A 13,573-nucleotide genomic window follows, 5' to 3' on the forward strand; every position below is an offset into this window, starting at 1 on the left:
TTTTCGGGTGTGAGAATTTTAATGTGAACGTGAGTCAGTGTGAATTTTTTTGTTTCAAGTGAATTTTAACGCGAACGTAATATTTTCAGGGTTGATAAAGTTGACACTTTTGACACATTTTTAAACCTTAAATTAAAATATGAACATCAGTTTAAAGCATTTTATCTTTAATGACAGTTGAAACACTTCTCTCATGATCAAACAAAAAATTTTATTTTTGGACGCGTAAAGCCGAGGAGGATGATTGTCTATGCTAAGAATTTAAAATATAACGGTGATAAATACGTCTGAGTTCGAATGAAACAGATCTTAAGCAACGTATTGCTAGATATGAGCATCTGCAGTGACTCAGCTCTCTTAAATGTCGTTTGCAAGATTGCTTCCCACAATGGAAAGAATCAAGCAATAGCTCATTCCAATTTTAGGTCTTTTTCACACATTGCAATCGACAGCAAATTGTCTTAATTTAGTAATTTATGAATTGCAGCATTATTTCAGGATGACAATCTGTATCACAAGGCGGCATGTTAACGACTTTATCTTGACTGAGTGCTGCCCGATTCCATGTTAAGCTCAATGACCAGAGACGTCCTTTTATAGCCGAGTCCGAACAGAGTTCCACATTGCAGAGAAATCACTTAGAGAAGCTTTGAAACACTCAGAAATGTCACCAGCATTACTGAGGTGGTATAATCCACAGCTGAAAAACTTTTTTTGGTGTTCGTTCGAAGCAGGAATCGAACCCACAACTTTGTGTATGCAAGGCGGGCATGCTAACCATTGCACCATGGTGGCTCCCAAAAAAAATGATATTTATCATCCCTGAATCTTTTTCGTGAACATGAATTTTAGGGTGAACGTAAATTGTACGTGTATGCGAATTTTGTCGTGATCGTAATGTTGAAGAAATTTTACCCACGCATGTCAAATTTTACTTCAGTTCCATTCACGCATATTCACGAGTTTGTTCATAGCTCGCATGATTCACGAATGTCACGACAATTTCGTGTAAAGCGCACATATCTAATGCCTATGCCCGTCTTGCACACAGAGGGTATTCGGTTCAATCCCAACTTCGACCGAATACCGAAAAGTTTTTCTGCTGTTTACGTTCAAGACGAAATTCGCCTTCACGGTTTTAATCACGCTCAAGATTTCAATAGCGTCTATTATTTGGTGGTTCTCTGGTGAAAAATATTTAACTTTTGCTATTTTCACGTTTACTCACCAATGGTGGGTTATGAAAATTTTCCTTGGTTATAAGTTACGGGAATTTTTGTGAGTGACGAGAATTGTCGCGAAATGTGCCTTAGACTTTAAACGTTTTTCGTTCTTGAGTACCAACGATACTAGCGGATATATTTTATCAAAAATCATACGTCTGTCGAGAAATTAATCGGCACACTTTACAAATATATTTTTTTGGAAATTTCCTATATTTTATAATAAAGCTATTTTATACGCCAAAAATGCATAAAATTTAAAGATATTGCGAAAAACAAATAATTTTTATATAATGCCTCGAAAGAACTGCTTGTGAAGTGACAATAAAGCCTATCTCTAGAAGAGCATTTTTGGATGTACATTAAAAGTAATTGTTTGGGAGGAACTTCCAATTTGTGTTTTTTTTTTGCTGGGAACTTAAATGCAGAGTTATTATATCGTCAAATACGCTTGACTTATTTTTTTTTAATAAAAATGTATAAACAAATTTTTGTCTACTATTCATAAATTTTTGATTGAAAATTAATTGAAATTCATTTTTTAAACAATTAAAATTAATGAGAATCAATTAATGATTAATTGGATGTTGATAATTGATTTATTTTATTAACTTCATCATTGATGCAATTTCAGTTAAAAATGAATTATAACCAATTAATTTAATAAGAGAAGCCAACAAAAATGTGTGTTTCGTCTGTAGTTAATGTTTGAACATTTTCCTTGCCAATGGGACACTTGATTGATTGATCTCAAAAAATCTTACCGTGGGATGAAAATATTTCACGATAATTTCATACAAAGCATTCGGATGGCCATTCTCATCGTAAAGACTTTTGAAGTCATCACCCCAATTTACACATAAACGGCAGCTGCTATTCTGTTGGGACATTGTGTGAAGATATTTTTGGAAAAAAACGGAAACGTATAGCCAATAGTCCAAAACTCTATTGGGAAAAAATTTAAAAAAAATATTTAGATCAACTTGTTTTTCTCAAATGTAATTGTTTTGCATAAAGAAAAGGAAGGAATAATAATGAAAATCCTGACTGGAACTGCGGATCTTATGAGATACGCCAAAAATCTGAATAGATTGAATGAAAGATGAAACAATTATCCTAGATTGAATACAAATGATTTACTCGTATTAAGGTTCTAAATCTATAGAGAAAAACTCCAACACAAATGTCCCAACAAAACAAGCATAAATATCAAAATCTTTTATCATAATTTTCCTGTTGAAGTAAAAACTTGACTTGATGATGAGTTTCCAGACACTGGCTCAGGAAAATCAAGCATCAAGAATTAATATGCAAAGATGTGGTAAAATTAGCATCGAAGATGATAAACGCATTGGGCACGCAAGAGATTGGTAACGGCGAAAACAAAAATCCATTAAGTAAATTTTAATTGAATGGAATAGCAGGTAATATTTGTATATATATACAAAACGTATACATTTGTTATAGAAACTAATTTGTTTTATTTGTTACATTAAATTTATAGAGGTATATACTTACCTTCTTAAATTAACTAGCGTAATAGGAGTCGTATACAAAACAAAAACAGAATCAGATACTTTTAACAATTTTTTTTATTTTTATATTTCGTACTAAAGTTCCCAATAATCTCTAATAATAAAAGTCATTACAGGTAAATTGGTCAGGAAAAACTCTTCTTTACCCCCAGCCACAGTTGCCAATAATAACATTTTTACAAATTTTTCTATAGAAATAAAATTTTCACAAAATGTTCTATAGAAATAAAATTTTGACAAAATTTTCTATAGAAATAAAATTTTGACAAAATTTTCTATAGAAATAAAATTTTGACAAAATTTTCTATAGAAATAAAATTTTGACAAAATTTTCTATAGAAATAAAATTTTGACAAAATTTTCTATAGAAATAAAATTTTGACAAAATGTTCTATAGAAATGAAATTTTGACAAAATTTTCTATAGAAATAAAATTTTGACAAAATTTTTTATAGAAATAAAATGTTGACAAAATTTTCCATAGAAATAAAATTTTGACAAAATTTTCTATACAAATCAAATTATGACAAAATTTTCTATAAAAATAAAACTTTGACAAAATTTTCTATAGAAATAAAATTTTGACAAAATTTTCTATAGAAATAAAATTTTGACAAAATTTTCTATAGAAATAAAATTTTGACAAAATTTTCTATAGAAATAAAATTTTGACAAAATTTTCTATAGAAATAAAATTTTGACAAAATTTTCTATAGAAATAAAGTTTTGACAAAATTTTCTATAGAAAAAAAATTTTGACAAAATTTTCTATAGAAATAATATTATGACAAAATTTTCTATAGAAATAATATTATGACAAAATGTTCTATAGAAATAAAATTTTGACAAAATGTTCTATAGAAATAAAATTTTGACAAAATTTTCTATGGAAATAAAATTTTGACAAAATTTTCTATAGAAATAAAATTTTTACAAAACGTTCTATAGAAATAATATTTTGACAAAATGTTCTATAGAAATAAAATTTTGACCAAGTTTTCTATAGAAATAAAATTTTGCCGAAATTTTCTATAGACATTAAATTTTGACAAAATTGTCTATAGACATCAAATTTTGACAAAATTTTCTATAGAAATAATATTATGACAAAATTTTCTATAGAAATAAAATTTTGCCGAAATTTTCTATAGACATTAAATTTTGACAAAATTTTCTATATAAATAAAATTTTGACAAAATTTTCTATAGAAATAATATTATGACAACATTTTCTATAGAAATAAAATTTTGACAAAATTTTCTATAGAAATAATATTATGACAAAATTCATTACAGGGTAAATTGGTGAGGAAAAACACTTATTTACCCCCAGCCACAGTTGCCAGTAATAACATTTTGACAATTTTTTTTTAAATAAAATTTTGACAAAATTTTCTATAGAAATAAAATTTTGACAAAATGTTCTATAGAAATAAAATTTTGACAAAATGTTCTATAGAAATAAAATTTTGACAAAAATTTTCATAGAAATAAAATGTTGACAAAATTTTCTATAGAAATAAAATTTTGACAAAATTTTCTATAGACATAAAATTTTGACAAAATTTTCTATAGATATAAAATTTTGACAAAATTTTCTATAGAAATAAAATTTTGACAAAATTTTCTATAGAAATAAAATTATGACAAAATGTTCTATAGAAATAAAATTATGACAAAATGTTCTATGGAAATAAAATTTTGACAAAATTTTCTATAGAAATAAAATTTTGACAAAATTTTCTATGGAAATAAAATTTTGACAAAATTTTCTATAGAAATAAAATTTTGACAAAATTTTCTATAGAAATAAAATTTTTACAAAACGTTCTATAGAAATAATATTTTGACAAAATGTTCTATAGAAATAAAATTTTGACCAAGTTTTCTATAGAAATAAAATTTTGCCGAAATTTTCTATAGACATTAAATTTTGACAAAATTGTCTATAGACATCAAATTTTGACAAAATTTTCTATAGAAATAACATATTGACAAAATTTTCTATAGAAATAATATTATGACAAAATTTTCTATAGAAATAAAATTTTGCCGAAATTTTCTATAGACATTAAATTTTGACAAAATTTTCTATATAAATAAAATTTTGACAAAATTTTCTATAGAAATAATATTATGACAAAATTTTCTATAGAAATAAAATTTTGACAAAATTTTCTATAGAAATAATATTATGACAAAATTCATTACAGGGTAAATTGGTGAGGAAAAACACTTATTTACCCCCAGCCACAGTTGCCAGTAATAACATTTTGACAATTTTTTTTTAAATAAAATTTTGACAAAATTTTCTATAGAAATAAAATTTTGACAAAATGTTCTATAGAAATAAAATTTTGACAAAATGTTCTATAGAAATAAAATGTTGACAAAAATTTTCATAGAAATAAAATGTTGACAAAATTTTCTATAGAAATAAAATTTTGACAAAATTTTCTATAGACATAAAATTTTGACAAAATTTTCTATAGATATAAAATTTTGACAAAATTTTCTATAGAAATAAAATTTTGACAAAATTTTCTATAGAAATAAAATTATGACAAAATGTTCTATAGAAATAAAATTATGAGAAAATGTTCTATGGAAATAAAATTTTGACAAAATTTTCTATAGAAATAAAATTTTGACAAAATTTTCTATAGAAATAAAATTTTGAAATTTTCTATTGAAATAATATTATGACAAACTGTTCTATAGAAATAAAATTTTGACAAAATTTTCTATAGAAATAAAATTTTGACAAAATTTTCCATAGAAATAAAATTTTGACAAAATTTTCTATAGAAATAATATTATGACAAAATTTTCTATAGAAATAAAATTTGGAGAAAATTTCTTATAGAAATAAAATTTGGAGAAAATTTCTTATAGAAATAAAATTTTGACAAAATTTTCTATAGAAATAAAAATTTGAAAACAATTTTTATAGAAATAAAATTTGGAAAAAATTTTTATAGAAATAAAATGTTAACACAATTTTCGATAAAAAAAATTAAATTTTAAGAAAAATTTCTAAAAATTAAATTTCTTTAAAATTTTTAATTTTCATTTTATTTCATACGATCAAAAAGACCATTGTAAGTAAATTCTCCTTTTTTGTAGAAGTAATAATTTTCCGTTATTGGTGCAAGCTAAAACCGTTAAAGCATTTAAAATTCGGCACATTTAAAATTCAAGGAATAACAACAAAATTTTGATGATTTCTTACACAATTTTCCCAACCACTTATGAACCTGTTACGTTGTTTGTTTTTCTTCGTCTCTTCAACAATTTCGTTTGAACTTGACATAAATTCTTTTCAATTCTCATACGTATATTTCTTGCATTTTAATAAACACAAATAAAAAAAATTGTCTTGTAATGTGATTTTTAACTCACTCATGAGCCAGGAGAATTTTCTTGTCAATTGAAACAGGGTATATATAATAGAATGTTGTTATTTTTAACTAAATACAACAGACAAAACATATTTTATCTATAACGTTTTAAAGGATTTAAATATCATATTGATTTTTTTATATTTATTTTTTAGCATAGCATGCTACTGATTTTAAAAAATACTTCGTTAAATTCTTATGTTTGTGATTTTCATTTTATAATTCAATTCATTTTATAATTATTTCGCATTGTAGGGTTATACCTCAGCTACATACGTTATTCATATATGTACTTCGGAACTAATTCATTTTTCAATACCGAAATATAGTTCAAATGGTACGTAGCTAATGTACAACCGTTTCCAATTACAAAAAAACAAACAAAGATAAGAGAAATTAAACTTTGTCTCTGTAGCCCTCCTTCATAGACAACATCCATTTGAGATATATTCTCTCGTAACTTGAGACACTTCTAGTCACTTTGTTCTCATTATGATATATTACCGAGATTTTATAAAATCTTAAAGTGATGGTGCAACATACCTGCTATCAATACTGCCAGGTAATAGAAGAATTTTGTATTTAAGAATTTTCCATATGGTAGATGTGCAATATTGTGGATTTTCTTTGAGATTACCGTTCTCATGCACAGATTAACACTCACTGAAATTAGTAGCAGTTAAGAAAAGACAAATTGAAATTGCATTAGAGAAACTTTTGTTTATGGCATAAAGAGAAGTTTTGATTCTAAAGATATGGTATAGAATTAATTGAAGCCCCAAGAACCTATGGTTGGAGTTGATTTAGTCGACCTGTAATGGTGGTACTGCCATTTCATAAATTTTCATTGGAAATAGAATTATGCTTCTATTCAAGAATCTATATTTTATGGAAATTTAGTTTTCAAGGCTAAATCTGAATATACGAAATATATTCCATACAAATGTTGGCCGGTACAATATTGAGAAAGGAAGCTTTTCAAATCATCTTTTAACTGCACTAATTTTTGTGAACTCTGCACATGTGCACACACACTTGCATTTTCAATCATACATTCTTATTCTATGTAATATCGTTAAAGTCTATGTGTTAAAGACATTTATTTGATCTGCACTGAATACAGATTTATAGAGTTTTGTCATACAAATAGAGATAGAGATCAGATAGAGAAAATTAATGGGAATCACAAAACTAAATTAAGGTAAATTAATTGCCAAATTAAAAGTAATTTATTATCAATTAAATCTAAATTTAAATTAAATTGTATTGCCTTAAAATGGGCTAAATTAAAACAACTAAATTAATTTATTGATGATGTGTTCTTTTCTCTGTAGTTTAAACCCTCTACCTCCAACCGCAATGAGGATGTGGCCTCCGCGGAAAGTGCGATAAAGACTCGTATTAACAACAAATTATAAGTTGTTTTGTATACAGTAACAGTCCTAAAAACACACTCCAGCAAATATTTATGCTTATCGAAAGAAATGTTGTCATGTGAAAGGAAGAAACAGATACACTGAAACGCTAGCTTTCAATTGCTATAAAAACCAAAAAATCCTCTGACCTCCTCCTCGGAGTAATGCAGCATATAGAAATATAGAGTCCCAATATATGGCCTAGAAAAATGTGGACACACTGCTTCTCGAGAGAAATGTGGCCAAAAGGAAAATTATGGGTATTCAGTTTTAAATTTTTGAAAATAGATTTTTTAATATATCTTTAACTAAAAAAATAATTTACTTTACTCATCTTGGATTTTTCTTGAATGTTAAATTACTTCTGGTATGAGGATTTAACAATATTTATGATAATGTGCATGTTGACTTTACTTTAGAACATTTTAACCCTCTAATGCCCAAGCCCGCCTTTAGGCGGCCTTCATTTAATAAGGAAGCTTTTAGTAAAACACGCCTTAAGACAAAAAAATTGGCAAAATAAAAAGAAAACTTATTTGAAACTATTCAAGAGGCTTGCAGTATATGCTGAATTTTACGGTATAAATTTTTCTTGCTTAGTTCTCTTGCTTTTGTGTCGTTAACATTGAAAATTTAATCAGCTGGCATAAAAATTGGGGCATTAGAGGGTTAAATATATCCATTAGAACAAAATAAACCCAGACTGCATATCTTCGTTATAAACCACTCTGAGCGACAAATGCAAAATTCGTATGTTTCGCGACTTTGAATGGACTCATCGAGGTTGATTTATGATTATGTTGATAATCTGTATAAGGCCTTTGTAAGGCTTGGTTGTATATGATAAAAAATAAAAGCAAATAAAAGAAAATTAAATTAAATTATGGGTGTTTACCACTAGTAATTTTGGCACAATGGTCACTTTTTACTTTACCTTCAACTCAATCGCCCCTCAAAGTGAAATTAATTCGAATTCTGATAATATTATTCCTGAATTACATTCAGATCGCCGGTACCTAAAATTTGGTATTTGGATGTATATGGCTTAAATATAAGCTTTTTAATTCGATATTAACACCTATTACGGAATTTACGAAATGTACATTTCTATTCATTTTTAATTATTTCAAAATAGTTTCCTTGGAGCGGCCACTTTAGTTTGCTGAACATCCAGCAGCTACACGATCACAGAAGAAATAATGCGTTATGCAACTATGCGTTGTCCTCGCGCAAAAACCAATTCTAGTTGACCCATAATTCCGACTTCTTTTTACGAATAACTTCGTGCAAACGACAAGCCTTTAGTTTCGTATATAACAGATGATGAGGCAACTGTAGCATATGAAATTTCGCAAATACAATTGCCGATATCATACAGAGAATTTTTCAATTTAATTTTTTTTCCTTTGCATTTGTAAATTCTTTAGTTTGCTGTACGTTTTTTCAAAGCTATCAATGTATGGTCCAAGAGGGCTTAATTGATTAAATAAATGTTTGAATTGAATTGAAATTGAATTCTTCCGATTAAAGAAGGAAAATGATCTCAATGCAAATTCTTCAAAGTCTAAACTAGTTAACGCCCTATCTGCCTAATCTAGGAATAAATTCGTTATCGCCATATAAAGTTACGGTGACAAGGTAGCCTTGTCTATAAATGCATTCTGTTGCGGGAACGATATAGATATTGTAGTCGACTTTCGAGTTCAAAAAATTTTGGAACATCAAAAAAAAAAAAACGACCTATTGAGTTTTCGACGCTTTAATAATTGGGAAAATAAACTTTCCGACGTTTTTAAATTAAGAAAAGTCGACTTTTTCAAAAACTTGTTGATTAAACCTGAAAATTACAGTAGAATGTGGAAAGAGGTAAAAGCAACCCCAAAAAATATACACCAGTTAGGAGAAATTTTTATTCAAATTTTAGATAGTTTTATATTCGTGGCATATTCAACTGATTTTACTCAATAAAATGTGCAAAATATATTAAAAAAAAAAAACAAGTAAAAGAAGTATATACGGCTGTAAGTTCGGCCAGGCCGAAGCTTATTTACCCCCACCATGGATTGCGGAGAAACTTCTAGTGAAGACTATCATCCACAATCGGATTACTTGGGTTGCGGTAACACTTGCCGATGGCAAGGTATCTTAAAACTTCCTAACACCGTAATATATACCACATAGTCCATACGTGGTATATATTAAACTAAAAAAGGCCGATTAAATACGTATATAATTAAGTTTAAAGTTTCTATAGAAATAAAATTTTGACAAAATAAAATTTTGACAACATTTTCCATAGAAGTAAAATTTGAAAAAAATTTTCTATAGAAATAAAATTTTAGCAAAATTTTCTATAGAAATAACATTTTGACAAAATTTTCTATAAAATTACAATATTGGTAGATTATTTTTAGCTCGAGTGGCAACCATGATTATGAACCGATATGGACCAATTTTTGTGTGATTGGGGATCGGCTATATATAACTATAGACCGATATGGACCAATTTTGGCATGGTTATTAGCGGCCATATACTAACACCACGTTCCAAATTTCAACCGGATCGGATTATGGACCGATATGGATCAATTTTGGCATGGTTGTTAGAGACCATATACTAACACCACGTACCAAATTTAAACCGAATCGGATGAATTTTGCTCCTTCTAGAGGTTCCGGCGGTCAAATTTGGGGATCGATTCATTAGGGGCTATATATAATTATGGACCGAAATGGATCAATTTTTGCATGGTTGTTAGAGACCATATACTAACACCATGTACCAAATTTCAGCCGGATCGGATGAAATTTGCTTCTCTTAGAGCGATCGAAAGCCAAATTTGGGGGTCCGTTTATATATGGGCTATACGTAAAAGTGGACCGATATGGACCAATTTTTGCATGGTAATTAGAGACCATATACTTACACCATGTACCAAATTCAGCCGGATTGTGTGAAATATGCTACTCCTATAGGCTCCGCAAACCAAATCTGGGAGTCCGTTTATATGAGGGCTATACGTAAAAGTGGACCGATATGGCCCATTTGCAATACCATCCGACCTACATCAATAACAACTACTTGTGCCAAATTTGAAGTCGATAGCTTGTTTCGTTCGGAAGTTTCAACAGACGGACGGACGGACATGCTTAGATCGACTCAGAATTTCACCACGACCCAGAATATATATACTTTATGGGGTCTTAGAGCAATATTTCGATGTGTTACAAACAGAATGACAAAGTTTATATACCCCCATCCTATGGCGAAGGGTATAATAAACCCATTAAGGTTTCAGAATCTGTTTGTGTTAAAAGTCTTCCAACTCTGCATACGATAGCAGAACTCTTGGTCCACAAAGAAAAAATGTTGGAGCTTATTTCCAGATCTATGACGGTGTGAGACACCTCACGAAAGCGACACATGTGTGTACCAGAACAGGCACGATCGTCTGCGGTATAAATTAGGACGCCTCAAAAATAAGCTCCAAAACCCAACTGAAACAGGGTCGTGCAACGATGGTCAATGTATACGAGCCCCTACAAATTGTAACTAAAGCATGAAAATCGACACGGAAATAAAAATTATGGTTCAATTTCTCTTTTGATTTCAAAGACCGTGTAAAAATAAACCTAACTGATGGAAAAAATATAAAGTTTTAAGAAAAATATAAATATGTGTTACTGAGTACAAATCTTTTGGAAGTACGTTAGCCCATTTTTAATCCTGGTCATGGGAGAAAGTCTTAAAAAGCAGAGACCGGCCACACATAAACCAAAACTTTTGCGATACAATACTATTCAGAACAACAAAAGTGTGTATAGTCACCATTGGCAAATCCCAGAACGCGAAATTATTTATTTGAATATTGGGATTTATTTTTAAATTCAAACAAGCCTCAAAAATAAAGTGAAGTTGCTCCCCAAAAAACATCAATAAATTCATGAGGCCCATATTCATCATCTACAAAGACTCTGAGAGTTACGATAGTAATATTTACTTATTTAGTAAGTTTAAAAATCGTTAAAAATCGATTAGTCGATTCTTACCCATGTCAAAATTCGATTAGTCGATTTTCAAAAATATCAAAAGTCGAATATGAAGATTACAAAGGGTTGACTAGATTTTTTAAGACAATAGTCGACTTTCAATGCGTCGAATCCACATTCCGTAGTCAGATTACGCAGCGGCCATAAAAATCACATAATTTGAGATTATAGAATTACTCAGTTTGGACCTTCAATATCTAGAGCATCAGGTTCAGAAGGACGTCCACCAAGTGTGGGGGGTGAATGGGTAACAAGAGCAGTAAACAGCACTTAGGTGAATTTCGACTTCTATATCCTAGAGCACGGTACATAGAATCCAAATCAATTTTGTACGAAAAAGACATTATTCAATTTGTTTCGCAACAGCCATAAAATCACCCATTTTGAACAGCGGAAATCACTGCCTTTGAAAGCCAGTTTGTACCTTCAGTATCTTGAGTACATGTAGACCCTAAATCGATCTGCATACCAATGTATTAGCACATTAAGATATCCATTATTTCACGGTTACTCTTCTTTAATAATTAATTTGATTAAAAAAAAAACTTTTTCAATTGCTGGTTCAATCCATCAAGTCATAATGGAGTGAGTTTTCCAAAAAAATCTTATTATGCCTTTCAGTCTTTTTTTCTGTAGGTGGACACAACGTAATGGGAATGTGGCCCCCACGGTCGGAAGGGGTGGGAAAGTAGGCGTTGGGTGCGTTCGATTTTTTATGTTTTCCTGGACCTTACCGCTTGATCATTCTGAACACACAAACTAGATAAAAAATGAACGATAAAAAAAGGGACTCCAGAACTGCATCTTAAGAGGTATTTCTACATATGTGTGAATATTTTCAATTGCTAGCTATACACTTTCCCAAAACAAAAGTGTCCTTAGGGGCACTAAAGAAAAAAACAATATGAATACATACTGAAATTGGTATCTTCGACAAAAAAAACAACAACTATTGCAGTTTTAAGCCCAACACCGCCCAATGATATACTGGACAAATTGATAAGGAGCATTTACTGCCAGAGGAAATGTTTCCACATTTGGCTACGATTTATACACATGTAAATCAATTGTACACAAATGTTCCGAAACATCGTAAATTTTTACATATATACAGTCTGTCAAGAAAGTCTTTTGACATTGCCAACTATTTCAAATCCAAAAAAAAAATTGAAATATTAAATATTTTATTAAATTTTTAATTCTGTGTACGTATGTATACTTTGCAAAATACATAATAAAATATTATTTTAAAATTTCATTATATTTAATTTTGGAACAAAACATAATTTTGATCCCATTGTCAAAACACTTTCTTGACAAACTGTATGTAGGTTTCTTGCGAAACTTGAAAACAGGAACTTCAATTTGGCATATTCAGATTTAGCATATCAATAACGCATGCAGCGACCAGTCAGACTTAAGTGTGGAATTATGTGATAATTTCATTTGGTACATACCTTCCAGTGACCGCAAAGGGCTATGGTCACACACTCTATGCCACCAAAAACACACACACACACGGGGCACAATTGTAAAAGCCGTCGACTTCGGCCAATTCTTGTTCTTCTTTTGCGATGCGTTTGATAATTGACGTAAAAAACAAACCGTTTGTTTTAGTTTTATACAATTTAATCAATTTAAAACGAATATCATCGATTGCTGTAATACTTTATTAACCCGCGGCTAGTATCAAGGATTATATCGAAAAACTTAAAACATTGAATCGACGGCACTCCAAAAATTAGAACTTCAACGCAACGCTTCCAATTCCGCTTTTATTTTCATCTTCGTTTTCATGTGTCATTCGTTTAATACTAAATTATACAACTCTGTGTGTATAATATGTCCACACCATATTACATATTGGAAATGCACGACTCACGTTATTATCGATTGTTGATATATTCCTTGCAGATACAATTTTCAGGATTGTTTACATCTTGTCTAGC

Source organism: Haematobia irritans, chromosome 4 (assembly GCF_050003625.1).
Source record: "Haematobia irritans isolate KBUSLIRL chromosome 4, ASM5000362v1, whole genome shotgun sequence".
Lineage (NCBI taxonomy): Eukaryota > Metazoa > Arthropoda > Insecta > Diptera > Muscidae > Haematobia > Haematobia irritans.